The sequence below is a fragment of the Microcaecilia unicolor genome, chromosome 2, assembly GCF_901765095.1.
Source record: "Microcaecilia unicolor chromosome 2, aMicUni1.1, whole genome shotgun sequence".
NCBI classification, from domain to species: domain Eukaryota; kingdom Metazoa; phylum Chordata; class Amphibia; order Gymnophiona; family Siphonopidae; genus Microcaecilia; species Microcaecilia unicolor.
In genome coordinates, this window is record NC_044032.1 from 430850730 (window position 1) to 430877307 (window position 26578).

At 44.3% G+C, this 26578-nt stretch overlaps 1 protein-coding gene across 8 annotated transcripts in view; it reads left to right on the top strand.

Annotated features, from left to right (window-relative positions):
• Positions 1–26578, top strand: part of SGMS2 (sphingomyelin synthase 2) — a 186406-nt gene that overhangs the window by 71621 nt on the left and 88207 nt on the right. For 6 of the 8 annotated variants that reach the window (XM_030190784.1, XM_030190785.1, XM_030190781.1 and 3 more), the window contains one exon: positions 5281–5394. The exons of 1 other annotated variant lie outside the window; for it this stretch is intronic. The gene's annotated coding sequence lies outside the window, so the exon portion shown is untranslated. Of the gene's footprint in view, positions 1–5280; positions 5395–9452; positions 9532–26578 lie in introns of those variants that run through there. One more of the 8 variants, XM_030190788.1, reaches the window with a different exon arrangement.

Here is a 26578-nt window from a genome sequence, read left to right on the forward strand (position 1 = left end):
CTGTGGTAGAGCTGGAACATAGGAGCCAACTTTTCAAAATTATTGGGGGTGCTAAAAATAACTCCTTCTTGGACACATATAAGGAATTTTCTCAAAATTGGAGGTGCTCAAGCACCCACAAAGTCAGCTCCTATGAGCTGGAAAGGAGTCTCATTATAGCTTTAAATCTTTTCATCTGAATTGAGCTCTTTAGGTTCCCTTAATGAACAGAACGGATATATTCTGTGTCTGCAACAATTGTGGCTTCATAGACAAAATAGATTTCTGATCATTTCAGTGATTATTTCAGGCTCATATAAACAAATGTCTGATATCCTTTGAAAGGTAGGCAGAAGCACACTTGATCCCAGGAGGTTTCAATAAAAGTCAGTAAATTGTACTAAAGAAAAGGACAGCTTTAGCTGAGAAAAACGTGGGTGATAACTTTCTACAACACGTAACTTTCCATTTCTGCAACAGAGCATAGCTTTGCACCTTCATATTCCTAATAAGTTGCTGGAAAGCCAGATTATTATTATTATTTTATTATTATTTATTTAGATTTTGCTCACACCTTTTTCAGTAGTAGCTCAAGGTGAGCTACATTCAGGTACACTGGATATTTCTCTGGCCCAGGGGGGCTCACAATCTAAGTTTGTGCCTGAGGCAATGAATGGATAAGTGACTTGCCCAAGATAACAAAGAGCAGCAGTGGGATTTGAACTGGCCACCTCTGGATTGCAAGACCGGTGCTCTAACCACCTCTCTCTCCCTTTCCAAGCTTTAGAGCTGCATTTTTCTTTGCACATTTAGGGTGTGGGGGGGGGGGGGGGGGAGGGCAGTAAGAATGTGAAACTGCTAATAAATGTATGCGGCCAAAGAATTGAGTTTGACCATATATCCAAAAGGTTGGGCTTTGGAGACATATGGCCTCCAAGTTTTATCCGACACCCAATCCTGTTAGTTCATTGCATTGTGGCGGGGGAATGTGGTCTCATCCCTATGCGTTTATCCTGCCAGCTATTTCTTTACAATATGTAGCATAGTTTTGTGTTTGCTGTTCCTCTGTGAGATCCTGAGTTAAAAAAAGCACAGGATTTCTGTGTTTACTAAAAGAGAAAAAACATACACTAATATCCACCTGTGAGGCTGGCAGTTTTGTGGAGCATTACATAGTCATAATCCCAGTTACATAAGGTTATTGAGCCACCACACTGTTTGGACTTGTTAAATTTTATCTATGGTAATTGGAAACAGTGGCATGGAACCAAAAAAAAGCATGTATTGGGAACACACAGCCTACTGTCCCTCTTCCCACCCCCCTCCCTCCCTGAAAAGTTGTCACATCTTTCACAGCCAGTAGGTGGAGGAGAAAGGGAAGGTACAGTGGCCCAAGTCTGTGGGGTACCTTAATTGGGACTAAACTGGCGGGAAACTGCAAATCCAAGCAGTGAGTGCCATTCCTTTATCCTGAAGTAAATGTTTCTTATCCATTTAAGGCAGGAGTGGGCAACCGCGGTCCTTGAGGGGGCCACAAGCTGGTTGGGGTTTCAAGATTTCCACAATAAATATGCACGAGATCTATCTGCATACAATGGAACAGTACATGCAAATCAATCTCATGCATATTTATTGTGGAACTCTTGAAAAGCCGACTGGGTTGAGGCCCTCAAGGGCTGTGTTTGCCCCCCCCCCCCCCCCCCCCCAATTTAAGATGTATTTTTGGTTATGAGAGGATACGTTTTTGGTGAAAGAAAAGAGTCAGGGCAAGGGAAGAAGTATTAGGAAGAAGAAAGAATACAAGCACAATTAGTAAGCATATTTTAAGGCAATGAATTGCAGCTGGCACACAGAAACAAATCAAGTATTTGTATGCAATATGAGGGTATTTCTATGAAATGGGTTCTAATCAGGGTTATAGCAAACTACAGATGCGCACTGTATGACTTATCCACTGCCATGCACAAAGAAGGATCCCCCATGTGCATCCACCTCCCTCATGAGGGCCCCCTAGGCCTACCTGACAGGTGCTCTGGTGGTCTAGTGTAGGATGGGTGACAGTGATCCCCAATCACTGATGCTTATGCCAGCCCTTGTTCAAGATTGCGGCTGCAAAAAGCATACACCTAGTCTGGGGGGGGGGGGCACCTAGGATATAGGTTACTTGCACCACAGAACTAGGTCTTCTCCAGGTCCAGAGTTAGGAAGGATGCAAACTGCAGAGGCCTTGGGCCTCCATGTTGCAGGAGGCCCTAAGCCTGCCTAAAGCTGAAGGAGATAAAGCCTGCTGATGGTCCCCCTTCCAAATTTTTAGCCTGGGCCTTGGCATGTTAAATGGGCCATGTCTTCTCAGCTGTGCATGGTACAGGTCTCACTGCTTTCAGGTACTCCCTACAGGGCTCTTCTCCTTGTAGTAAGCTCTCATTAAGCATAGCCAGCTACCAACAAGGAGGGAAGCACCCCAGGCTGTGCCCGAGTCCCCGTTTTTGAGGTCCTACAGCCCCTCCTGCTCCTCTGAACTCCTTTGGAGTAAAGAAGATGCCCAGTCACTGCTTGCAGAGCAATCAGTTTATTCTTCCAAAATACAGGAGACCCCCCCCCCCCCCCCCCCCCGCCCAAGTCCGGCAGGCAGTTCCATCCATTCCTGCGTGAATTTGCAAAAAGAGAGGCCAGATTAGGAGCAGGGAGTCCGGGATGTTCTCCTGGGTGGACATAGAGGTCTCATTATGGTGAACTTGTTACACTTGCATTCATGCTTTAGATTTGTCACTGGGGGTGCTTGCTTGGGTTTCTCATGAGCCTCAACACCGCAGCAGCACCCACCCACCTCCATCCCTCTGTTTACACAGATTGATAATGATGAGAGCAAGGAGGCAAACAAGCTCTTTAAAAATACTTGGAACACTAATATCTCATTTGGAATGAAATGTAAGAATGTTTTGGAGCAGGGGCTTAGGTTTGGAAGTCTAAATATGGCTTAATTGATGGAAAGGGAACAATTTAAAGGGCTTTTTTTGAGGGGGTACTTGGGGGTACTGAGTACCGGCACCTTTTCCATTGCCTGCTAAAATTGACCCATGGACCCCAAGTTTTAATGAAAAAGCTCAGACTCTACACACCAATTCTGCCTTGTCACAGATTCTGTGACTGGTTGTAGGGGGCCTGGCTATTGTGGGGTGGGTCCCTCAGTGATCACCCCACCCCTGAAGGGTGGCCTAGCATTTGAGTACCGGCACCTTTTTCACTAGAAAGAAACGCACTGAATTTAACTAATTAGGGAAAGTTGCAGAAAATTAAAACTCACTAATAATGCATCAAATAGAAACAAGAAGAGGGGTAGGTGGAAAAGGGGCAGGGGAATGTGGAATGTAAAATAAAGCAATGTTTTCTCAGTCGGTATGCTGAAATCACACATATGACACCCAGACAACCGTCTGCCTAAGTGAAATCCAGAAAGAAACAACCTTTAAAACCAAAAATCCCCCAGACTGCATTATCTGATCAGGCTCTGCAGGGACAAGCCTGTGCCTGTTATTGGTGCTGGAGAAAACTGGACACTGAACAATGGACCTCTGTGTGGTTTTAGAAGCTGACGTGTTGCACCAGCTTTTTGATATTGTTATGCTGGTTCAGTGAAAGGGGTCACAATGTGAGAAGAATTTGGCTTTCTTGTAGCTCAGTGCCTGTCTACCTTGACCTCAGCTGCTACCGCAATTGGAAGAGTAACCACATAGCTTCTGTGAGTTGGATCACATGCCTGGACACCCAGTATTAGAAGTAGTATCTTTCACTGTCCCGTGTAAGGCTCCTTCCAGTCAGTCTTTTTTCCTATTCTGTGTTTATGGGAAGATGAATCCAGTGCTAAATAATTTTTTTTTTTTTTTTAAATATCAGGCACATTCCTAGACTCTCAACTGCTCTGAAGAACACAGGAAGCCCACACAGGCCCAAAACTGGCCATGCCTATGCAAGAGTTTGCCAAGGGTGCACAGATTGAGGTCTCACTGAATCTGTGCACCCTTGGCAACCTGTCATCCAAAAACTTATTCTCTTTAGGGCTTAAGGTACCTTCTTTGTTTCTGTAGCTTTACTTGTTGGTTCAGGGATCTGTGCGAATGGACTTTGAAGAGTGGCTGTGACAGGTTCAAAGGTTCCTGTATCACCCCGGTTCAGAGAATTTTGTAATCTGCTGTCAAAGTGTAGGATTTCAGTGAGATTTCAGAGTTTGGGAGCGGTAGTGAGTGGAGAGAGCTCCTGGGCTGCAGCAAGCAGAATAACCAGGTGTCCAACTTTATCAGTTTTTATTTCTTTAAGTATAAACAGAATGCACAAGTTTGTATTTGTTTAATCTGGTCATACATGTGAAAATAAAATTGAATGATTTTTACATCTGGCACACATTATCAGAAACTAAAATGTTAAAGGGGGGGGCACAGATGGTGGAGTGCATCTTCACTCCTGTTCCTTTCCCTTCTCACTTTCGTCTTTCTTTCTGTGCTTCCCTCCACCCCTCCTTCTCACTTCTGTGGTTCCTTTCCATCTCCATCCACTTCTCTTACAGGCTGTTTTCCATCTACTCCCTCCCCCAACTCCTTTCTTTCTTTCTTTCCTTCCTTCCTTCCCTCCCTCCCTCCAGGAATTTTCTGGCTCTTCCCCTGTCCCTCAGGTGACTTGTTCTCCATATCTCAACCTCCCCGTTTAGTTCCTGTGCATTCTCTCCTCCCCCCCCCCCCCCCCCCAGGCTCCTCTTCATCCCTCCCTCTACCTCCTTTTTCTCCCATTTCCCAGCATTCCTTCCAATGCCCTCTTGCTGCTCAGATTCCTCTCCCCCTGGCTCCACTCGGTCTCTTGGAACAGAGTAGTGTCGGGCCAGTAGGGTAGGGTCATGGTGGTCCCTGTCTCCTTGCTGTATAATGCTTGGTAACCCAAAAGCATAAGAGACAAGGGGGGAGGGCAGCGCTGTAGAGATTGCCTGGTGTGTTTCCACACTACCGCTGAGCTGACTGGCAGAGATGGAGGAGTGCTGGTCTTTTAAATGTGGTAGTGTTTGGTATAGCTCTTACCAAGGAGGTGTCCTGTTCATGTGTCAATGGCTACTCTAGAGGGAAGACATCTTTGCAGTATGGAGAGAGCCATGTCTGGCAACAGGAGTTCAGATTATATGTGTAGAGAGACAATTTAAAACTGTGTGCATTGGGGAATAAATAGGTCTGCAGGTTCATTTAACTCTCAAAATGTTTGCTTTGGAATTTGTCACAGCTATAAAATATTTGCTAATGTTTGGACCCTACTTTTTTTCAGGCGCTTCTTTGCTGAAAAGGCCACCGAACTCAATCTGTTACTTTCCGTCTGCACTGTGGAAAGCTGTACATACTCGAGAGCAGTTCTCAGAAACCTCTTTACCTGGTTTGAAGGGTACTGTCCTATTAAATGCTAACATTGTAAATATTTTTCATGCACATTGTAAAATGCAGTGCCAGAGGGTGCATTTTGGTAGAGGAAAAAGTGTATCTATGTCAGGGCTGGTGCAAGGATATTTAGATACTCTAGGCCACTGTTTTTCAACCCAGGTTTCTGAACCACTGCTCTAGGCAAACGTTCAGCCTTGTTCCCCCTCCCATTAACCTTTAGGCCTCTTGCTCCCCCCCCCCCCCTCCAAATCATGATCACCCCTCCCAAAATAATTTGGGTACATAGGCCATTTGGAAACTGCTCACGCTCCCTACTAGTTAAAATACTTCCTACTGCTTCTTTGAACTTGTGTGGTTGTCGGGTACTCTTGTGCACTCCCCCAGAAGCTGCTGTCCTAGGTGATTGCCTCGTCTTGCCTAATGGTTGGGCTTATTTTTCTTTGAAAGATTGATCCTAATGGCTATAGTGCCATTCTGGCTGATTTGTGGGAAAATCGGAAAAACATGCTTTGCTTGGCATTAAAAATATTGGGAATCCTGAAGGAGCTATGCAGAAGTACAACATACATTATGATTTTTATTTATTTGCTGCATTTGTATCCCACATTTTCCCACCTATTTGCAGGCTCAATGTGGCTTACATTATATAGCAATGGCATCACCATTAATGTACAAGAATAACAGGTAGGTAGGGTAAATAAAATGATAATACATAACATACATGATGGGACATACTTCCTAGATTACAGATAGTCTCTAAAGTTATTTGAGCATAATTGAACCTACTTCCTTCTGGCGTTGTAGAGCAGAGTACAGCCAAGGATCTTATGTGGTATATTCTTGACTCACAATAATAATAGCAAACGCTCAGCCATCATTTAATTTCCTGCACGTCTGGATTCTGTAAGAGCTGCTTTCTTATCTGTCCTGTAATCAATAGAAATAAAACAAAATAAAACATGGAAAAGAAAATAAGATGATACCTTTTTTTATTGGTCATAACTTAATACATTTCTTGATTAGCTTTTGAAGGTTGCCCTTCTTCCTCAGATCGGAAATATGCAAATGTTGGTAGATGACAGTATATATAAGTGAAATATCAAAGCATTTCAGTGACAATCTAACAGGATGAGGGTGGATAGGTGAGAGACAGGAAGAGTCCAGTGGATGAGGGACAGGGAGATATGCATGGAGATAGGAGGGTGACAAAGCAGTACAATTTTATGGTAAATAATGGGCTAGAAAACCCAGATCTTTGTTAAGTCCTGTCTGGTGGGTATCAAAATATTTAATCATTCTGACTTCAAAGGTCTTGTGTTCCTGTATTGTTTTAAAGTTCCCTTTCAGGATTCTTACCATGAAATCACTGGTACAGTGTTCTGGTTTTGTAAAGTGCTGCCTCACAGAGGTGACATCCTGATTGGTACTAGCATTTTTCATATGGTGTCTATCCGCCTGATTTTCGAAAGAGATCGCCGGCCATCTTCCAACACAAATCGGAAGTTGGCCAAATCAGTATAATCGAAGGCTGATTTTGGCCGGCTTCAACTGTGTTCCGTCTCAGGGCCGGTGAAAGTTCAAGCAGGCGTGTCGGCATGGTAGCAAAGGAGGGGCGGCGTTGAGATGGCCGGCTTCGCCCGATAATGGAAAAAAGAAAACCGGCCTTCACGAGAATTTGGTCCGCTTTATTTGGCCCCTTTTTTTTTCAGGTCCAAATCCCAAAAAAGTGCCCGAATTGACCAGATGACCACCGGAGGGAATCGGGGATCACCTCCCCTGACTCCCCCAGTGGTCACTAACCCCCTCACACCCTCAAAAAAACAACTTTCAAAACTTTTTTTGCCAGCCTCTATGCCAGCCTTAAATGTCATACTCAGGTCCATCGCAGCAGTATACAGGTCCCTGGAGCAATTTTAGTGGGTGCAGTGGACTTCAGGCAGGTGGACCCAGGCCCATCCCCCCCCCTACCTTTTACACTTGTGGTGGTAAATGGGAGCCCTCCAACCCCCCCCCCTCCCAAACCCACTGTACCCACATGTAGGTGCTCCCCTTCACCCCTTAGGGCTATGGTAGTGGTGTATAGTTGTGGGGAGTGGGTTTTGTGGGGCTCAGCACACAAGGTAAGGGAGCTATGCACCTGGGAGTTATTTTTATTTATTTTTTTACTTTTTAGAAGTGCCCCCTAGGGTGCCTGGTTGGTGTCCTAGCATGTGAGAGGGACCAGTGCACTACGAATCCTGGCCCCTCCCATGACCATATGCCTTGGATTTGGTCGGGTTTGAGATCGCCGGCTTCGGTTTCCATTATGGGCAAAAACCGTGGCCGACCATCTCAAACTCGGCCATCTCTGATATTTGGGCGGCCCCAACCGTATTATCAAAAAAAAAAGATGGCCGGCTATCTTTTTCGAAAATACGGTTGGCTCTGCCCCTTCGCAGCGCCATCCATGGAGATGGCTGGCGCCATTCGATTATCCCCCTCTATGTAAATTAAATCTCTTCTTTAGCATCTGACTTATTTCTCCAATGTAGCAGCCTTCGTTGCATTTTTTACACTGAATGATATATACCACATTGGAAGATGAGCACAGTCATTCACAAAGGTGATTTTTGGAAGCCCTGAGCCAGAAACCACAGCCATCAACAGAGGTATGCAAAATCTGTAAATATGTTCATTTAATTTTATGTATTATCCCTCACCTCCCCCCTCCAACCCATGTAGTGTAGAACCAGACACAAATTGTATCCAAAAATGCAAAAACATCAAACGGTACCTTCCAACTTATCCACCCCACATAAAACATGCCACTTTATATAACAAACAAGTTACACAATAGAAGTACAATGCAACCAGTTGCTGGTTTCATCCTCACTGTCCTTCATTTAAAGACATGAATCATTCACTCTCTGAAAACACACCTACCTTATGTAACCCACAGGACTCACATTTACCACCACAAGTGTAACAGGTGGGGGGGGGGGGGGGTGTACACTGCACCCACTACAACTGCTCCAGTTACCTGCATACTGCTGCGATGGACCTGAGTATGGCATTTGAGGCTGGCAAAAAAGTATTTTTAAAGATTTTTTTTGAGGGTGGGAGGGGGTTAGTGACCACTGGGGGAGTAAGGGGAGGTTATCCCCGATTCCCTCCGGTGGTCATCTGGTCAGTTCGGGCACCTTTTTGATGCTTGGTCGTGAAAAAACATGGACCAAGTAAAGTCGCTCAAGTGTTCGTCAGGGACACCCTTTTTTTCCATTATGGGTCGAGGACGCCCATCTCCTAAGCACGCCCCAGTGCTGCCTTCGCTACACTGCTGACATCCCCCGTGAACTTTGGTCGTCCCCGCGATGGAAAGCAGTTGAGGGCGCCCAAAATCGGCTTTCAATTATGCCGATTTGGCCGACCTTGCGAGAAGGAAGCCCATCTCCCGATTTATGTCAGAAGATGGGCGCCCTTCTCTTTTGAAAATTCACCTGATAGTAACCTATGGAACTTTGTAAGTCTAATTGCTTTGAAAATGAGCCCCAATGTCTGTTATGATGGCATTACTATTAACGTTTCAGCAGTGACCAACTCCCAATGCACTGTTCAATGTTAATTGCTCAACTAAAACAGCATTAGCTGTGCGTGATAGTTTAAACAAAAAACACGTTTAACACAAACATTATTTTTTTGTATAAGTCAACATAGATAAAACTGAAACTCATATCTTACAGGAAGTGGGGGGGGGGGGGGGGGTGTCAGCAAATTCAATCTCAGAAGGTTGCTGCCTGGTGAGGTTTTCTGGATTTCCACATAAGCATGAAGTATATTTGCACACAAAGGAAATGATACATACCGATAGATCTTAAACATAGTCATTATTGCAATTCTGACACTTCTAGTTTGTGGCTTTTAAAGACTAGATTTGAGGATCACTGGCTTATGGAGAGGCACTCAGAAAACAGCAAATGGAAAATTTTACTTTAAAAAAATTCTAGAAAATAATTGTTTTCTCTTTATAAACCCATTTCTCTGACTGCTTTCTGAGTAGGTCTTATTATACTGCCAGCTATGGACTTTTGACTGCACAGATCCTTGAAACAAAGGAGCACCTTCGGTGAACAGTGACGCGCAGATCTGGTCAACCTTGCCCCAGGTGTGTGCAACTCCTGCAAAACGTTTGGCTTAAAAGTGAACTGTCCATTACTATTCTCTGCAGATATACATGCACTCTACCATTTTAGGACAAAAAAAACCCATTTGAGCTTAGATTGCAGGCCTGTTGCAGTTTGAAAAACAAAAACTCCTTGGAAGGTATGAATGAATAAGGTATTATTCTTTCTAGATTGTTCTGGTCTTTGGTGTAGTTCGCTGGAGCCTTTTATGTAAGCATTGAAACCAGTTGGGACAGGCTCCTAGAAGAACAGAATACTGGATGTGGCTGCTACCTGCGGAAGGGGTGGCCTTGTTAGATTATATTTATGGCTTCTATTCTTAAGTGTTTATATGTTGTAAATGGAAGTGTTTATTTTCCAACTAATTAGAAGTTCTTTGAGGATACAAAAATAACAAAATAGTTTATCTATGTTTTCAAGCCAAAGATGCATTAAAAAATTGCCTACAGAGAAAGAGCAAGGAAAGATTACTCCTAGTCCTTGAGCATTGGAGTAAAAGCAGCTATGGGAAGTAACTGGGAGCATTATCATAAACAATTCTTAAAACAGTAATAAGAAGTTTGAACAAACAACATGCATAAATAGGAAGCCAGTGAAGTTTTATCAAATGGGGGTAATATTTTCATAACATCGCATTCTAAAAATTACAGCACATTCTGCAATATTTGGAATCAATTAAGTGTAGCCTCGGAACAACCAATGTATGAGGTTACAGTAGTCAAAACAATGACATGATGATAGACTGAGTTAACAAAACAAAATGTTCCCGAGAGAAACAATGCTTAATGTGTAATTTATATTAAAAAAAAAAAAAGTGAATTAATTTAACTGGCCCCTCATAGTAAGACAAGAGTCTAATATAATGCCCAAAATTTTCAAGGATGGCTCTAACTGAAAAAACCTTGCCGTTCAAAACAGGCAGATTTAAAGGAATGGGTATAGACGGAGGGCCAAACCAGATGAGCTTTGTTTTTTCAGTATAATTTCAGACAGGCTAAAGTTGCCCATTCTTCAACCTGAGAACAGCAAGATTGCATTTGGGAGCTTAAGGCCTGGAGGGAGGAGTCAAAAGGGAGTAATAAGGTAATATCAGCATAAGTATAATAAGAGACCCCCCCCCTCCCTTATCCTTCCACCAGTTCCCAAAGGTCGCCATAACTAGATTAAACAGGACAGGAGAAAGGAGGGAACCCTGAGGGGACCCCATGTGACATATCCAGTTCTGAGAAACAGCACTATCCTGTTTAACAGAATATGATCTCTCAAAAAGAAATCCACAAAACCAGGACAAACCTCTTCCAGATATACCAGTAGAATATAACAAGTATAGCATTGTGTCATGGTCTTTCAAGTCAAAAATAGCAGAAAGATCAAACCGCAATAGCAGCACTTGATGATCCTGAGCCAATTGCATTTGAATCTCAGCTAGCAATGTCCCCAACAAGGTTTCAGTGCTAAAACCCTTCTGAAAAGCTGACTTCGTGGGAGAGAAAATACGTGATCTTCCAACTAAACAGATAGCTGTTGGGCTATAATACTCTGTGATTATAGCAAACAAAGGAGTTTCCTGCTATAGGTCTATAATTAGATGGTTCCAAGGTGTTTGGAATACTATCCTTTGGTATTGGCATTAAAATTATACTACCTAATGAAGTTGAGTATTTCCCCTCTTGAAACAATTCAGATAAAGAATAGGCCACAAATTCTAAAGGAGCAGATGTAAACAATTACGAAGGAGAAATGCCCAGTGCACATTGAGACCGTGAGAAACGTTTCAAAAGTGTGTGAATATCTGAAAGAGTAAATTTAGCAAAATCAACCCAGCTTCGATCAGCAGGTATAGAATGCTGATCAGAATCACAAGTTAATGTAAGATCGACAAAAGTCAGATGACCTAAATGAATCATCAAACTTATCTTACATATTTTTGTTTGGGAAAAAAATCAGCCAAAGCTTGACTGGTTGGACAATTTATATTGGTAGAATCCAGAAGATATTGATACTTTGAGAGACCAGTAAAAATGTTAGTTTTTAAGATCTGGAGCATGGATTCCTATTTGTTCAGAATAATCGCTCAGCTTGGCATTTTTTATTTTCTTTTTATACTCATCAGAGGTCTCCTGTCAGACTAATTTCAAATCTTGAGCCATGGGTTTTTCTCCAGTGTTGTTCTAATTGTCGAGCTAGGGGAGGGGTGAGAGAGTGCTGGGGCTCCCTCCAATGTATCGCCCCTTTTAGTTTCCCGTTCTTTCCTTCCAATGTCTCAATGATCTTCTCCATTATTATATTCCTTGTTACAAAACTAGTCTCATAACACTTCATAATGTAATCCATAACTGAGCTGTAACAAAATGTATTTCCAGTCTTCATAACGTACTGTAAGCCACACTGAACCCGCAAAAAGGTGGGAAAATGTGGGGTACAAATGCAATAAATAAATAAATAAATAAATTTTCCAGTGTTTATCCAATAAATACCTATTTTCAAATGTATTTATTTTATTATTTTTTTTCATCAGGGTTTTTATCAGGGCTTTATTGGCTAAAACCTAAAATCAGAAGCTCTAGGTATGTTATATTTGCTTCTAAAACTTTATATTGATGGGACATTATTTTATGAATCAGTGATGTTTACCAAACAGTCATATACAGCAGGGCTTCCCAAACTGGGGGGTCGCATTTTGGGTCCCAAACCAGCCCAGAAATATATAGGCATGCGATTTTGATGTACCTTGGTGGAGTCATTGGCATCACTGTGGCCACGACCAGGGGGGTTCATGGCCCAAAAACGTTTGGCAAGCTTTGATATAAGGTGTGCAACAGGTAGGGTCAGTCTTACTAGTGAATGATTATGTTTTTTCCAATGGCATCACTTTGTGGCCCACCATTTCATCCCCTACTGATGTATGCAAATAGGGGACCCTACACAGAGTCTCTGCACTTGGTCCTCCTACGTCTTTTCACATCTACCACAGGCCAGCCCTGACCGCAGGTGAGGGTAATGATTTTGACTATACATGTACATATTTTCCAAAGAGGCATCAAAGGTGACCTCTGTGTGCCATTGAGAAGACCAGAAAAATAAAGGTCTAACATGGCTACCACCATACTTTATTCATTGAGAAAAGACGCTTTTATTTTTTATTTATTTCGTACCTTTCAAAGCATGTTGCAGCACATATAATTAATTTTTAAAACTCAACATAAAATTTCTTACATATCTCATACAGTTCTCTGTAGGTTCCTTTTTTAAAATAACATTTCTTTAGTAAACATTATAAATATTTCCTCTTTAACAGGGTAGTATTTAGTTGATTTACTTTCAAATTAATATTATTTTGGTATGCTATAATGCTTATTCTGTACAAATATGTATACACCCTGAAAAAGTCTTTTGCTTGCTTTGAAAAGCTGGCAATGTCAGCTCTGTGCTCCCATTCTTTGACCTTCAGTTTTAAAGTACTGCTTAGGATATTCCATTTGCATTTCAACAGACAGTATATTGTGTGGCTTGAGATTACTTCTGTTTGACTTAATCAGTGAGTACTGAATCTGTGCACCATTGGCAAACTCTTGCATGGGCATGGCCAGTCTTGGGCATGTGTGGGCTTCTTGTGTTCTTCAGGCACTTTCAAAAAATTATTTAACACTGGATTCATCTTCCCATAAACACAGAATAGGAGAAAAGACTGACTGAAAGGAACCTTACATGGGACATTGAAAGACACTACGTCTAATCAGTCCGTTTTTTCTAGCAAAAAAGGTGCTGGTACTCAAATGCTAGTCCACCCTTCAGGAGTGGGGTGATCACTGAGGGACCCACCCCACAATAGCCAGACCCCCTGCAACCAATCACAGAATCTATGACAAGGCAGAATTGGTGTGTAGAGCCTGAGCGCTTTCATTAAAACTTGGGAACCATGGGTCAATTTTAGCAGACAATGGAAAAGGTGTCGGTACTCAGTACCCCCAAGTACCCCCTCAAAAAAAGCCCTGCTTCTAATTCTGGGTGTCCAGGCATGTGATCCAACTCACAGTAGCTATTTGGTTACTCTTCTGATTGCGGTAGCAACTGAGGTCAAGGTGGACTGACACTGAGCTACAAGAAAAAGACATTCTTAACACGATCTGGGAGATTTTTATTCCTATTAGTCTCTAACCTTCATGGGTATTAAAATTGTCCATTCTACCCCTCCCCTCCCCCCCCCCCCCCCCCCCAAATTAGCTATTACATTATTAGAAGCATTTCAAAACTTGTTAAGAAAAAGGTTTCTTTCTGTCAGCCCTTTCATAATTATAGTGTATCTGAAAGAAAATGATTGATTGGTGATGGGTGGGATATTCCAGACAGGCACCTAATCAAGGCTTGAACAAGTTGAGCAGTTTACAACATGTTCACATAAAACTTCCCTGTATTTTCAGATTTTGCCAAACAGATGTATGTCTTCCCTGTGTACTGCAATGTAATTTAGAAGGAATACAGAAGACAGGCTTTTATTTAATACCTTTTGTTGAAGGTATGAGAATTTAATGAGGTACACTTTCAGTAGGACAAGCAATGCATAAAGTTATAAGGATCTTTTATTCATACAAATTTATGTTGATTTTCAGCAGGCCATGCGTTCAAGTCCTAATGCTGAAAATGCCAGCAAACCTTTATGCAAATAATTTATTTGTGTAAAATTATCCCTTGCTATTTCAGTGTTCAAAGTTGAATGCACAAATTGTATGAATCATTTCTGTTCTTGCATCCAACCCACCCCAAATCCCATCCTGTACTTAGCAGATTAAATTTTAGATGTACTGTGATTTAACCGGCCAGATTTCATCAGTATAAATGCTGGCCAGGTTTATAAAAGAAGCACTTAACGTGGTTCACACCCAACTGCATAAGTGTTTTTGAATATTAGACCCAATGTTTCTGAAGTCTTTACAAGGGGACATGTGATGGGCTAGGCAGGGCCTTGGAACGCAATATGCATGGGTTGTGCAGCTCTGCTTGTCTGCCTGTAAAGGAGACCAGCAAAAACAATGATGTCATCCAAAAAGTGGGATGAGGCAGCAATTTGATTGAACCAACTAAGAAGACCCAACATTGGCTGTGTTTTGGCAAACTTGCCTGCGTTGGGTCATTCTAAGGCACAAGCATTAATTTGCAGAGTAACACTTCACTTCTTTGACTGTTTACAAATATTATCCCAAAGAGCAGCATCAAATATTTAGGATAAAAAAAGAGGATATTGTAAAACACCGCCCATTTAGTTGGTTCAATAAAGTTTCTCAATCATTCCACTTTTTGGCTGACATCATTGTTTTTTATTGGTCTTCTCCATGCTGTGTTATTCATTCCCTCTGCTGCTTTACTTGTAAAGGAGAGCCATGCTGAAATGCCTGTAGTGCAGTGGCATAAATAATCCTCACCTTCTGCTAGCACATATCTATAAAACACCAAGAACCGGGTTTACTAACAGGTGCAGGATAGAGGTGAGCCGGTTGATATAGCAGATCTGGATTTTCAGAACGTGTTTTGACAAAGTCCATCTTGAAAGATAAAACCCCATAAGGCAGCATGGGTGCCAGTATTTCCAAATGAATAGTGTGCCAAATACAATACAAATTACCTCTCCTTGGCACAGTGAAGAAGTATGCTAATGTGAACAGGAAAGTAATTAAAAGATAGAGCTAAATGCTCAATTTTCTCAATGAAGAAAGCTAAATAGTGGAATTCCACAGGGATCTACACTGGAACTGGTGCTTTTTAACATACCATAATCGCTCTAATAATAGCCCACCCCTCTGGTTCAGCATTGACAATCCCTGGAAGCAGAGGCTGACCGAGTTTTGGATTCAGCACCGAAACTGACCTGAAACCATAATCCTGCCTCCCACTGCTGCAAGCCAGCCTCCCTGCGCCCCAGTGACAGAAAGCACATCCCCCCACAGATCGCCCAGCACTCCATTCCCCTCCCCCCTGCTGCTGCTCAGACCATTCTCAATTTCAAAATGGCAGCTGTCACCTCCCGTGGCAGTCTCAGCCACCATTTGTTTAGTGCAGAGGAAGGGTACAGGAACAATTTGAGATGCTCCTGCCCTAAAGACACCACTGAACCACCAGGGCTTTTACAAGGTAGGCCCAGAGAGAGCCTGGCAGGGGGTGGGGGGATGTGTTTTCTGTCAGGGATGGCGGAGACTGCCCTGCAGCGGGGGGCAGGGGCTATACTTTAGGTTCTGTCCGACACTGAGCCATGGATATCCGTGGTGGATTAAGTTTTGGCTGGAACCGTAACTTCTGTTTTCAGTCAGCCTCTACTTGTAAATTTCATCTGAAAAGCCACATTTGGATTCCTCCAATAATAGTCCACCTCCCAGAATTCACAGTAATTGACATTGCTCTCCTTTACCCCCCCCCCCCCCTCCCCACCAGGATGACCAGATCACTCCTCTTACCTTTTCTCATGGTGCTAGGCCTTGAGCATGCACAGATAACTTAACGCTTTGAGCATGCTCAAGGCCAAGCACCATAACTGTGAGAAGAGGTAAGAAGAGAGAGCTGGTCATCGTTGGGGGGGGGGGGGGGTGGATAGTGAAGGACAGCAATGCTGGTTGCTGTGGGGGACCAGGGTGGAGGAGAGAAATGCATCCATTTATAGCCCACCCTGGGCTTCATAAAACCCATTATTTCTAATAATAGCCTGGGCAATTATTAGAGAGAGTATGTATATATGAATGATCTGCAAATGGCAACAACACATGAAGTGATTACATTTGCAGATGGCACAAAACTATTCAAAGTTGTTCAATCGCATGTGGATTGTGAGAAATTTCAGGAGGACCTTAGCAGTGTAGAAGACTGGGAATCCAATTTTAATGTGGACAAGTGCAAAGTGATTCACATTGGAAAGAATAACCCAAATTATAGCTGCATGATGCCAGATTCCACACTAGGAGTTGCCTCCCAGGGAAAGGATATTGACTTTATGGTGAAGAATGTGTTGAAATCCTCAGTTAAGTGTGAGGCAATGGCCAAAAAAGCAAACAGAATGTTAGAAGGTCTTAGTAAAGGAATAGAAAACAAAATGGAACAGTGAAACTCACCCTTTTATCTATTCTGGTAACCATCTAGCTCCTCTCCTAGCCATCCATACCGGGGCTAATCTAGGAATGGACTTAAACAGAAACCCTAAAGTCTGAAGCCATGTGGATTGGGAGGGAGGAAATCACCTCTTCCTTCATTGGCTTTGGGTATTAGGTGCTTGATTAGGGGAGGCAGGGGGATTTGCAGGTAGCTTGCTGACTTTTTTCTCCAAAGTTTATCATCTTGTTCTATTGAAGGATTTTATAAGTGCCTAGCTGCATTGTGCGATCAAGAGATGAAACAAAGTCAATAAACTAAACTGACCTAAAAGGTTATACATTTAGCCTGATAGTGGGGCAAAAGCCCCTTTTTTAACACAGGACCCTTTCAATGTTAGGACACAATCTGTGAAAATAGAAATCCTATTTATGCCTCTCAGGGCTTCGAAGAAGTTGTATATATGGTTTACCTCCTGATGAATTGTTAGTTGTTTTTTTTACTTGATCGTATGTACTTGATTTCTTATTCAGATTTGTTCTATATGTGCTGTATCCTGGTTCTGATGATTTGATTAAGTTTTTTTTATTTTTAATTTTTGGCTTATGTAATGCTTTGTGTTTTTATTATGTATGCATTTTGTAAGCTGCCCAGGATTGGAGATGGGCAGGATATAGGATTTTATAATTAGTTGATGGATTATATAAATAAATTATATGGGACAACTTCCAGTGTAAGCAGAAGTTAGTGATGTTAGCCAGCCTTGCAGTGGTTGTGAATTCTTTTGACACACAGGCCTTAGACAGGTTCTTCTGGTAGAACTGACTGAATTACAGATTCGTATCTTATTGTGTATATTTGCCAGAGGGGCTTGTGCCTTGGACTCCACCCTGCTGCTCTTTTAAGAAGTGCTGTTGTTAATGACTTGGTGTCATGGCTCACTGAGTTGTTAAATAGCTGCCTGAATCAGGGAAGGTATCCTTTGATGCTAAAATCCATTATAATAAAGACAGTTATGTAAAGATCCATCCTATCACTAACCCTACCAGTTTTGGCTAAACTGCTTGAAACTTTGTGGCTGAATAGCTTCTAAAGTTCATGGAAGAGCATCTTATCTTGCTTCAGGAAAGCCTACAATACAGAAAGAGTATTGACTGTATTACTCATTACTGGAACATCAGTCTGTGTCTTAACAAAGGGAGAGTTGGTTGTTTTTTTCCCAACTAGATCTATCTGCAGCTTTCAACCTGGTTGACTACTCCATTTTGTTGGAGGATTGAGAGTAGGTGGTTTTGTGCTAAATGATTTGAAGCCGTTTTGCCCTTTCAAAGTACTCGAGTTTTAATGAAGCGTTGTCAGCAGGTTTGTGGGGATCTGTAAGGTTATTTTTGGCGCAGACCTGATACAGCACACCCCACACACCCACTAAGAAGCATGGTGGTAGCAGCATTGTGTTATGGGAATGTTTCTCATCGGTAGGAACCGGGGCATTTGTCAGGACTGACAGGTTAATAAATGGAAAAGCTACAGAGAAGCTTAAACTGGGATGGACATTGACTTTCAGTATAAAAACTCAAAGCACACAGCCAGAGTTACAGTGGAGTAGCTAAGGTAGGCCTCGACAAATTTCCTTTGAATCTAACAGCCAGACTAAAAACATAGGACCAGTAACTGAGACAGGGGCGGATTGACCATTGGGACAATACAACAGTGCCCGAGGGCCTACAACTGTAAGGGGCCCACTGTGTCCTAACTTCTATCTAATCACTTTTGATAGATTGTTGGGGGCCCATGACCCTTTTTCCCCCCGAGGGCCCAGACCACTGTATGCCCTTGAGCTGAGACCACCTCTTACTCCCTCCCCTGTGTTGTCCTCCAAGATGGCCTGTATGGTGGGGGAGGGGGGGAGAGTGCAGGGTCTCATTTGGATTAGTCAGTGGGGTTTGAAAAGCACAGCCATGTGCAAAAACACAAATCTCTTTAGGGTTGGCTCTGGTTGTCCCCAGTTAAGTACAAAGAGTTTAGGTGGACCAATGGGCATAGGTCATAAAATGTATTTATGTACAAGAGATGAGCCTTTTTCAACTGAAGGAGAGCTCTGGAACGAGGGGAGCATATGATGAAGTTAAGAGGGAATAGGCTTAGGAGTAATCTAAGAAAGTATTATTTCACGGAAAGGGTGGTGGAGACATGGGATGGCTTCCCGGTGGAGGTTGTAGAGTTGAGGACTGTGTCAGAATTTTAAAAGGCATGGGGCAAGCATGTGGGATCGCTTAGGGAAAGGAAGAGATGGGGTTACAGAGGATGGACAGACTGGATGGGTCATATGACCTGTATCTGTTGTCATGTTTCTATTGACAAGCCACTAAGAATGTATCAAAAGCCAAGGTTTTATTGACATAAAATGTGAGGGCCAACGATAGTCCCAAACAGGTCGATTATGCATATATTCAGGAAAAGGACTCCACACAATTAATTGCCTGTGCCAGGAGTCACAAATATCTAAATGAGTTTAAGCACATCTTTAAAGGCACAACGTTTCGCTCCAAAAGTGGCACAAAACCCCAGTGAAGAACTCTTCTTCTTCAACAAGCACTCTGAGCAGACTCATTGCAAAAAGTGCTGGGGATATTCCCGAGCTCATACACCATGCGCCCTCCCTGCCCATTTTCAAGTCCTTACTCAAAGCCCATCTCTTCTCCCTTGCTTTTGGCGCATAACCACCTTCCCCACTCATGATACCTACACTGACTACATAGTTTGTAACCTTTAGATTGTAAGCTCTCTTGAGCAGGGACTGTCCTTCCCCATGTTAAACTTGTACAGCGCTGCGTAACCCTGGCGGCGCTATAGAAATGCTAAGTAGTAGATAAATGTACAAGGGGATGGGATTTTATATCCCGCCTTTCTCTTACAATCAAAGCAAACAGGTACTTATTTTGTATCTGGGGCAATGGAGAGTCACAAAGAGCAGCAGTGGGAATCAAACCCAGTTCCCCAGGTTCTCAGGCCACTGCACAAATCATTAAGCTACTCCCCAAACATACTTGCCCCATTACCTTCAGTCTGCACAACACAATCCTGCACCACGTGGTTCATGATGAGAACAGCAAGGTTTCAAATATCACCTACATTACATTGGGTTCAGCTGTACATCAGCATACATCCAACCAAAGACTCCTGAGGCAGGCCCCTGCGGGCCGAAACACGACTCGTGTCGAGTCCTTGGATGTTTAATAAAGGAGTTAGTTTGAACATCGTCTGCTGCCCTTCTTTTGTCACCCTTGTTGTGACTCTCTACAGGAATACACCTTCTTTCTGTAACTTATTTCAACACCACTCCTCTTGGGCTGGGTTCTCTTCCACCCAGGGATATCCCACCAATCCCCCTGTCGCCTGCTGAGAGGAGGGGGAGCAGGGGGGACAAAATTCCTGGGGTCTGGCCTCCAAGAGGGGGCCTGGGCTCTGCACCAGCAAGCTTCTTCCTGCCTGCGTACTGCCCAGGACCCGGATGATTGCATTAGCATGATATCATGTTAAAGCAATCATCCGGGTCCTGACTCTCAGCAAGAGAGGACAGACCGTGGGAGCAGGCAGGAAGAGGCTTGCTGGCACCGAGCCCGCCCCCCCCCCCCCCAGAGGCAGAGACAGAAAGGTAAGGGGGCAGGCAGGAGGGAGTGGTGGCGTGAGTGTTGGGGGGGGGGGGGCGGTGCATGGCAGTCTGGTTCTGCCCTGGACCCAGCTGTGTCTCTCGGCAGCCCTGGAGAACAGTAACTTCCAAGCTGGTCTCGCAGTCTGAAATGTCATGAGACTTGAAACCATGAGAGTTCCTATATAGACAGAAGAGGAGCAAATGTTTCAACAGTGATGGCACCCGGTGCAATTTCTAGGAGGTGCAATGGCAGTCTGGTGCCCGGGATTCTTCGAACTCCTATTTAAAATGCATGCAAGTCTGAAGCAGTGGCACAACAAAATGTGGAAAATGTTCAAGGGGGTGCAGAAAAACTATACCCATTTTCTGACTGTTAAATGCTATTGTTATTCCTCATTTTCACTCTTGTCCTTGAAACTGCCTGTCATGTACAGTGCAAAATAGGACTCCTTTTTCTTATCTTTTTCTTGTTTGAGCTGGTTTGGCATTCTAGCTACAGCTGGAATATTCTACAATGTATTTCATGACCTGAACAGAAATGAGCCACATACAGCTTAAACATAACACCCACAGTGGTGTGCGGCTGGATGCACAGGTTTAAACTGCACTTGTCAGATTTTCTCTTCTGGCAGGCAGGAAGGTTTCTTCCCTTCCCTCATACCCTATACCTCTCCCTCTATGTGCCTCAAGTTCTTTCTGCCATCCCATTGCTCTTCATTTTCCTCTGTTTTCTTCCTTCTGCCCCCCACCCCCAAGTACCTGCAGCACCCCTTTCCCTACTACCCACTTCATTCTTGTTATAGCAGAAACAGGGTGTAGGGAGGTCCTGGGAATGGCTGTTAAGTCCATGTGATCCTGTCCTCCTCCAGCATAGTTTTTTTAAACAGGAAGGCAGGGCCACCGAGAGCCAGAGCCGGGCCCGGGACAAGGCCGCCCCCGGGCCCCCCCACCCCACCCGAGGTCATCGTCGCCACCGGGCACCCCCCACCCGAGGTCGCCGGGCCCCCCCTCCACCCGCTACCGGGCCCTGAACTAACCTTAAACGCCTCCTTCCTTTCCTTTCACCACCTTCGCGGCAAGCAGCAGCAGGGCAGACCTCTCCTTCCTTCTTGCTCCGCCCTCGCGGACGTTACGTCAGGCGAGGGCGGGACACGGAAGGAAGGAGTGGCCTGCCCTGCTGCTACTTGCCGCGAAGGTGGTGAAAGGAAAGGAAGGAGGCGTTTAAGGTTAGTTAGTTCGGGAGCGACGGCGGGCGGGCCTGACTTTGGTGGCACCGGGCCCCCTCCGGAGGCCCGGGCCCGGGGACTTTTGTCCCCCCTGTCCCCCCCTCTCGGTGGCCCTGCAGGAAGGCCTCACATTGGAGGGGAGAGGAGGAGGAGGAGGCATGTCACTCTGCAGAGTCTATGAACACGCACCAGTTCACATCTCCACACTCCCTAACAGTGCTGTAATGTATCAGGAGTCAGTCCCAGGATCTACTCCTCCTTCCTGGTCTGTTTAGGGAGGGAAGTAGTGGAGGCTGACTAGGGAGCTGAAGAGAAGAGGAAAGAAAAAGAGAAGTGTAGTGTACCCCATGGAATGCCTATTACTAAGTTTGTGTGCTAAACCTTTCCAGGTGCCCTGGTGGGAGGGAAGCCCCTGCTAGAGGACTGGATTGATGGGATGTCCCTGGGTGGAAGAGAACCCAACCCAAGAGGAGTGCTGTTGAAATAAGTTACAGAAAGGTGTATTCCTGTAGAGAGTAACAACAGGGGTGGAGTTTGGGTTTAATAAAAGAAGTTGTGGTGAGGTACAAGAGGTCTCTGGTTGCCTATACCCGCCAGAACTCTTGGAAGCATTGGGGGATCCTGGAGTGAAGGAATGAATACAAGTTGGCCAAAGGAGCATTTGCTGCCCTATAAGTGGCAACTGGAGAAGATGTGAGAGCTTCAGGTGGACAAGGGGGGAGTCCAGCCTGGGAGCTGGACCAGGACGGGTGAAGCTGTCCAAGACTGGACTTTAGCCTTGCGAGGTACACTAAGACAATAAGCCTAAAGAGTCTTTGCTTGAAAGTAGCGGATTGGAGTCAGGAGTAAAAAAGCAGCTTTGGATTTGTTGCTGACGCAAAAGGATGGGTAAACAGACAGGAGGTGATGTAAATATGTGCAGCAGACATCTTATCTGACGAGTGGGGAGAGAACAGAGGGCATTGCTAATGATCTTGAATGGGACTGTAATAGGAGGAGAGTTGGCATATTTGTTTGACATTTGAAGTTAAAGTAAATTTGTGTTGCATTCTAAACTCCCAGAGTGCAACGTTATCATTGGCAAGAGAGTGAGAGCGAGTGTTGTGGACGGAGTGAAGTGACACCCCGGGACTAAATACTTCCAACACCCTGGATCTCTATTCTGGACCACCCCCCCCCCCGCCTCCCTGCCTCCCTCCCTGCCAACCCCTTCATTGTTCTGCCATTGCTCCGCCCTCGAGGGCGGGGCCCGGAGCGATTTCCCACCCCCCCCGCCTCCCTCCCTGCCAACCCCTTCGTTGTTCTGCCATTGCTCCGCCCTCGAGGGCGGGGCCCGGAGCGATTTTGGTGGCTTCACCACCACGAACCTTCGAACGTTTTTGAAGGAAGTCCGAGGAGCTTGGCTTCACTGACGTCAGTGTCCTCAGAACGTTGAGGGTGAGTTTTATTATAGTAGATTTGTTGCATTTGTATCCCACATTTTCCCATCTATTTGCAGGCACAATGTGGCTTACATTGTTCCGTAATGGCAATCGCCAATTCCGGAATGAGAAATACAGTGGTATTGCATTAAAGTTCATAAGTGACAGAATAGATTAAGCAATCAAGAATAGAGAATTCAAATGGAATGTATGAAAATTATCCATCCTCCTTGCAGCTAAAATTATGTGCGGATGGTTCTTTTGATTTAAAGTGAATGTCGGGACTCTGGTCAATCCCCTGAAGCTGCTGCCCTGGGTGACTGCTTCCTCTACCTAATGGTATCAGGGCAGGATTAAACCATAGGTAAACTAGGCATGTGACTAGAACACTGTCAGATATGCTGGTTCAGTGGCTTCCAAGGCCGGAATGTTATCCTGGTAAATCAGCTGTGGTAGAAAGTAGAGTGTGAGGCAGGGGCATAGCCAGACTTCGGCAGGAGGGGGGTCCAGAGCCCGAGGTGAGGGGACACATTTTAGCCCCTCCCCCAGCGGCGCCGAACTTCCCCCCCGCCGCCAGCACCACCTTTGACCCCCCCGGCGCCAACCCTCTTCCCGCCGCCACCGCCATCAGGTACCTTTGCTGGCAGGGGCCGAAGTCCTCTTCTCTGGCGCGGCCGCATTGCTGATCTGCAAGGGCAGGCTTCTGTTTCTGTGAGTCTGACGTCCTGAATTTACGTGCATGACGTCAGACTCACAGAAACAGAAGCCTGTCGTTGCAGATCAGCAATGCTGCCGCGCCGGAGAAGAGGACTTCGGCCCCCACCAGCAAAGGTACCTGGCAGGGGAGGGTTGGTGGCAGGAGGGGGGGTCGAAGGGGTTGGCAGTGGGGGGGAGTCAGGGCCAAATCTATGGGGGCCCATGCCCCCTTGGCCCCTCATAGCTACGCCCCTGGTGTGAGGGGATCAAAGCCACCACTGTCCACAGAGGCCTGTTTGTTCTCTGTGCTGCAGGCAGCAAGCAGCACTTCTTCTCTGCTGCGTCCTCCTTCGCCAGTTTTCTTGCCCAATCTGTGGGAGTTTTAAAATATTGTATTATAGTGAGGGGCCCAATATGCCTTTTTGCCTAGGGTCCACCAAAATCCAGCCCTGATGCCTAAATGCAGCTCTCTCTTTGTCTGATCTGAGCATGCCCCTCTCCCTCTTCTCCTTCTGTCCCCAGCACCCTCTCCTCCACAGGGCACGGGCACACAGAACTTGTGCAAGGGATATCACTCAACAGAGAATAGCTCTCTGGTTCTTATTTCGAGCCCCCTCCTGGGAGGAATGATGCGAAGGCTGAAACAGACAGAGAAGAATTACTCTGTTCCTTCTTCCAGCCCCCTCCATCCTGTCATGAAAAGCACAGGAGGGGAAGGGGTGTGGAGGTAGTGATAGAGCAGTGCAGAACCTTAACTGCCTTCTCCAGTTGTTCTACCTCACTCCCACCACTCTGCAGGAAACAGAAGAGGATCTAATACCCAGAGATTTCCTAGTTGTCTTAAGCAATCTTTAGATGTCACTGAAATCTTTAAATCTCTTGCTCAGACCTTGAAAGTTCCCAGCTGTGGGTGTGTGTATGTATATATTTTTAGGGGCCATACGTGTGCGAGGAATGGGTGAAGGGTTGTTGGAATGTGATCGCAGGAGTTTACGGGGGTTTGTGTAGAGAGAGTGGAGGTTGGAGTATAGAAGTGTGTGGAGATATACTGGGTATATTATTGGTTTCAGTAGTCCGTAAGACTGTTCAGTATGTGGCCTATGTGTAGGAATAGAAGGCGGTTGGAGTTGGGTGTGGCAAGTGACTTGGTGTGTATGGGGCATTTTGGAGGTGGCTAGGATGTAAAGGTGGGAATGTAGTACTGTGTATTCTTAGTCTAGGGGTATAAGAATGTATGGTGAGGAAAAAAAACTTTTTTAAAAGGCTATGAAGATATTTTCCCTTGAATTCCTTAGAATTTTAGCTAATATGTACGTTTTCTAAAAATGTTGCCTCTGGCAGGAACTGCTGTGTAGTTGATGAATGATCTCACTGGTGACCGTCAAGCTGCCTACTAGCAAACATTACTGAAGTAATGAGCATTGAGGTTCAGACAAAATGAGTCAGAACATATCGGTTTAAAACACTGTTCCTTCAGTATTTAATTCAACAAGATTAATCCGTTTGAAATTCTGTGTGGGATTTACATTAGATCTGCTGAGCGCAAAAACCTGACCTTGCCAGCTTTCAGACTGTGTGGCACCTTGTGAAGTCACGAGCCTTTAACTCCATGTGTACAGAGCAGAAGTCAGGCCTTTTCACCACATCCTTTTGTGTTTTTGCTATGTTACGCAACTTCATACCACTACATAGGAAAGGTGGGGGTGGGAGTTGTTGAGTACTTTTGTATTCTGTTAATTTCCAGGACCTGGAAGGAAATGATTTTAAGCATACAGAATATGAGAGCTAATAGCTTGGAAACTGAAACATGAGCATTTATGGTTAAGAACATTAAATTAGTATAATAATCCATTAAACATAAATTAGTGTTGCTTTTAACCTCTACTTGGGAGAACCTGGAGACCGGTCAAATTCATTTAGCAGTTATGAAGTATATTTTTCTGTTCAGTGCTTTGGTTTTAGTGGACAGTTTTTAAGTATCTATTTGCTTAGCTAAAAAACAATACACATTTTTCTACAGTGTGAGGACCTTTTGGTTTTATAAAGAGGTGTACCTCCTCCTCCAGCTGTGGAAAGACTGGAGTTCTTTGTGTCTGATTGCAATGACGGGTTCCCTAACTGTCCCTTGGGATTGTTTCAATATAGCCCAACAGTGGAGTGCAGGAGTAGCCTAATGGTTAGTGCAGTGGGCTTTGATCCTGACAACCTGTGTTCAATTCCGACTGAAGCTCCTTGTGACATTGGGCAAGTCACTTAATCCTCCATTGCCCCAGCTACCAAAACTTAAGATTGTGAGCCCTCTAGGGAGAGAGAAACTACCTGCATATAATGTGTACAGCACTGCATACATCAGGTAGCACTATAGAAATGATTAGTAGCAGTACCAACAGGCTTCCAGTTTAGGGGGCATTCCTCTTTTGAATATGGCCTCCTTACCCTCTGGTTATGGAGCTGCATGGGAGGGGAGGGGGGAGGGAAATCCCATCTCTTCCAAAACTTCTTGTATAAATATTTGGAAAACTGTGACTGAAACAGAAATTCTGCTATAAGGGTTTGGTGCTTAGATGAGTGTGTTTTCCAAAGGGTGTTGCCATGCTTGAAGATCAGGAAAAGAGAGTAGAGCAAGTGGAGGCTTATTTGGTTAATTAGGAGTCCATATAACCTCCTGCAGGTTTACTAGTCTGACTAATATCAAGGACAGCTTGGTTCTTCAACATCAGATTGAGTCTATGGAGAATGCTCCTAAACTGGAAGTGTTTATATTTAAAAAAAAAACTCAAATTATTGTTTTCCTTGGAATTGCTTAGAAAATATTTTTTATGAAGTATGGAATTTTGCTAATGTACAGTCTCTTGCCACAAATAGAAGTAAATCGATTTTTTTTACTCTTTTCAAAAAGTACAAAGTCTAAGGGACACTCAATGAAGTTGCATGGAAATACTTTTAAAACAAATAAGTGGAA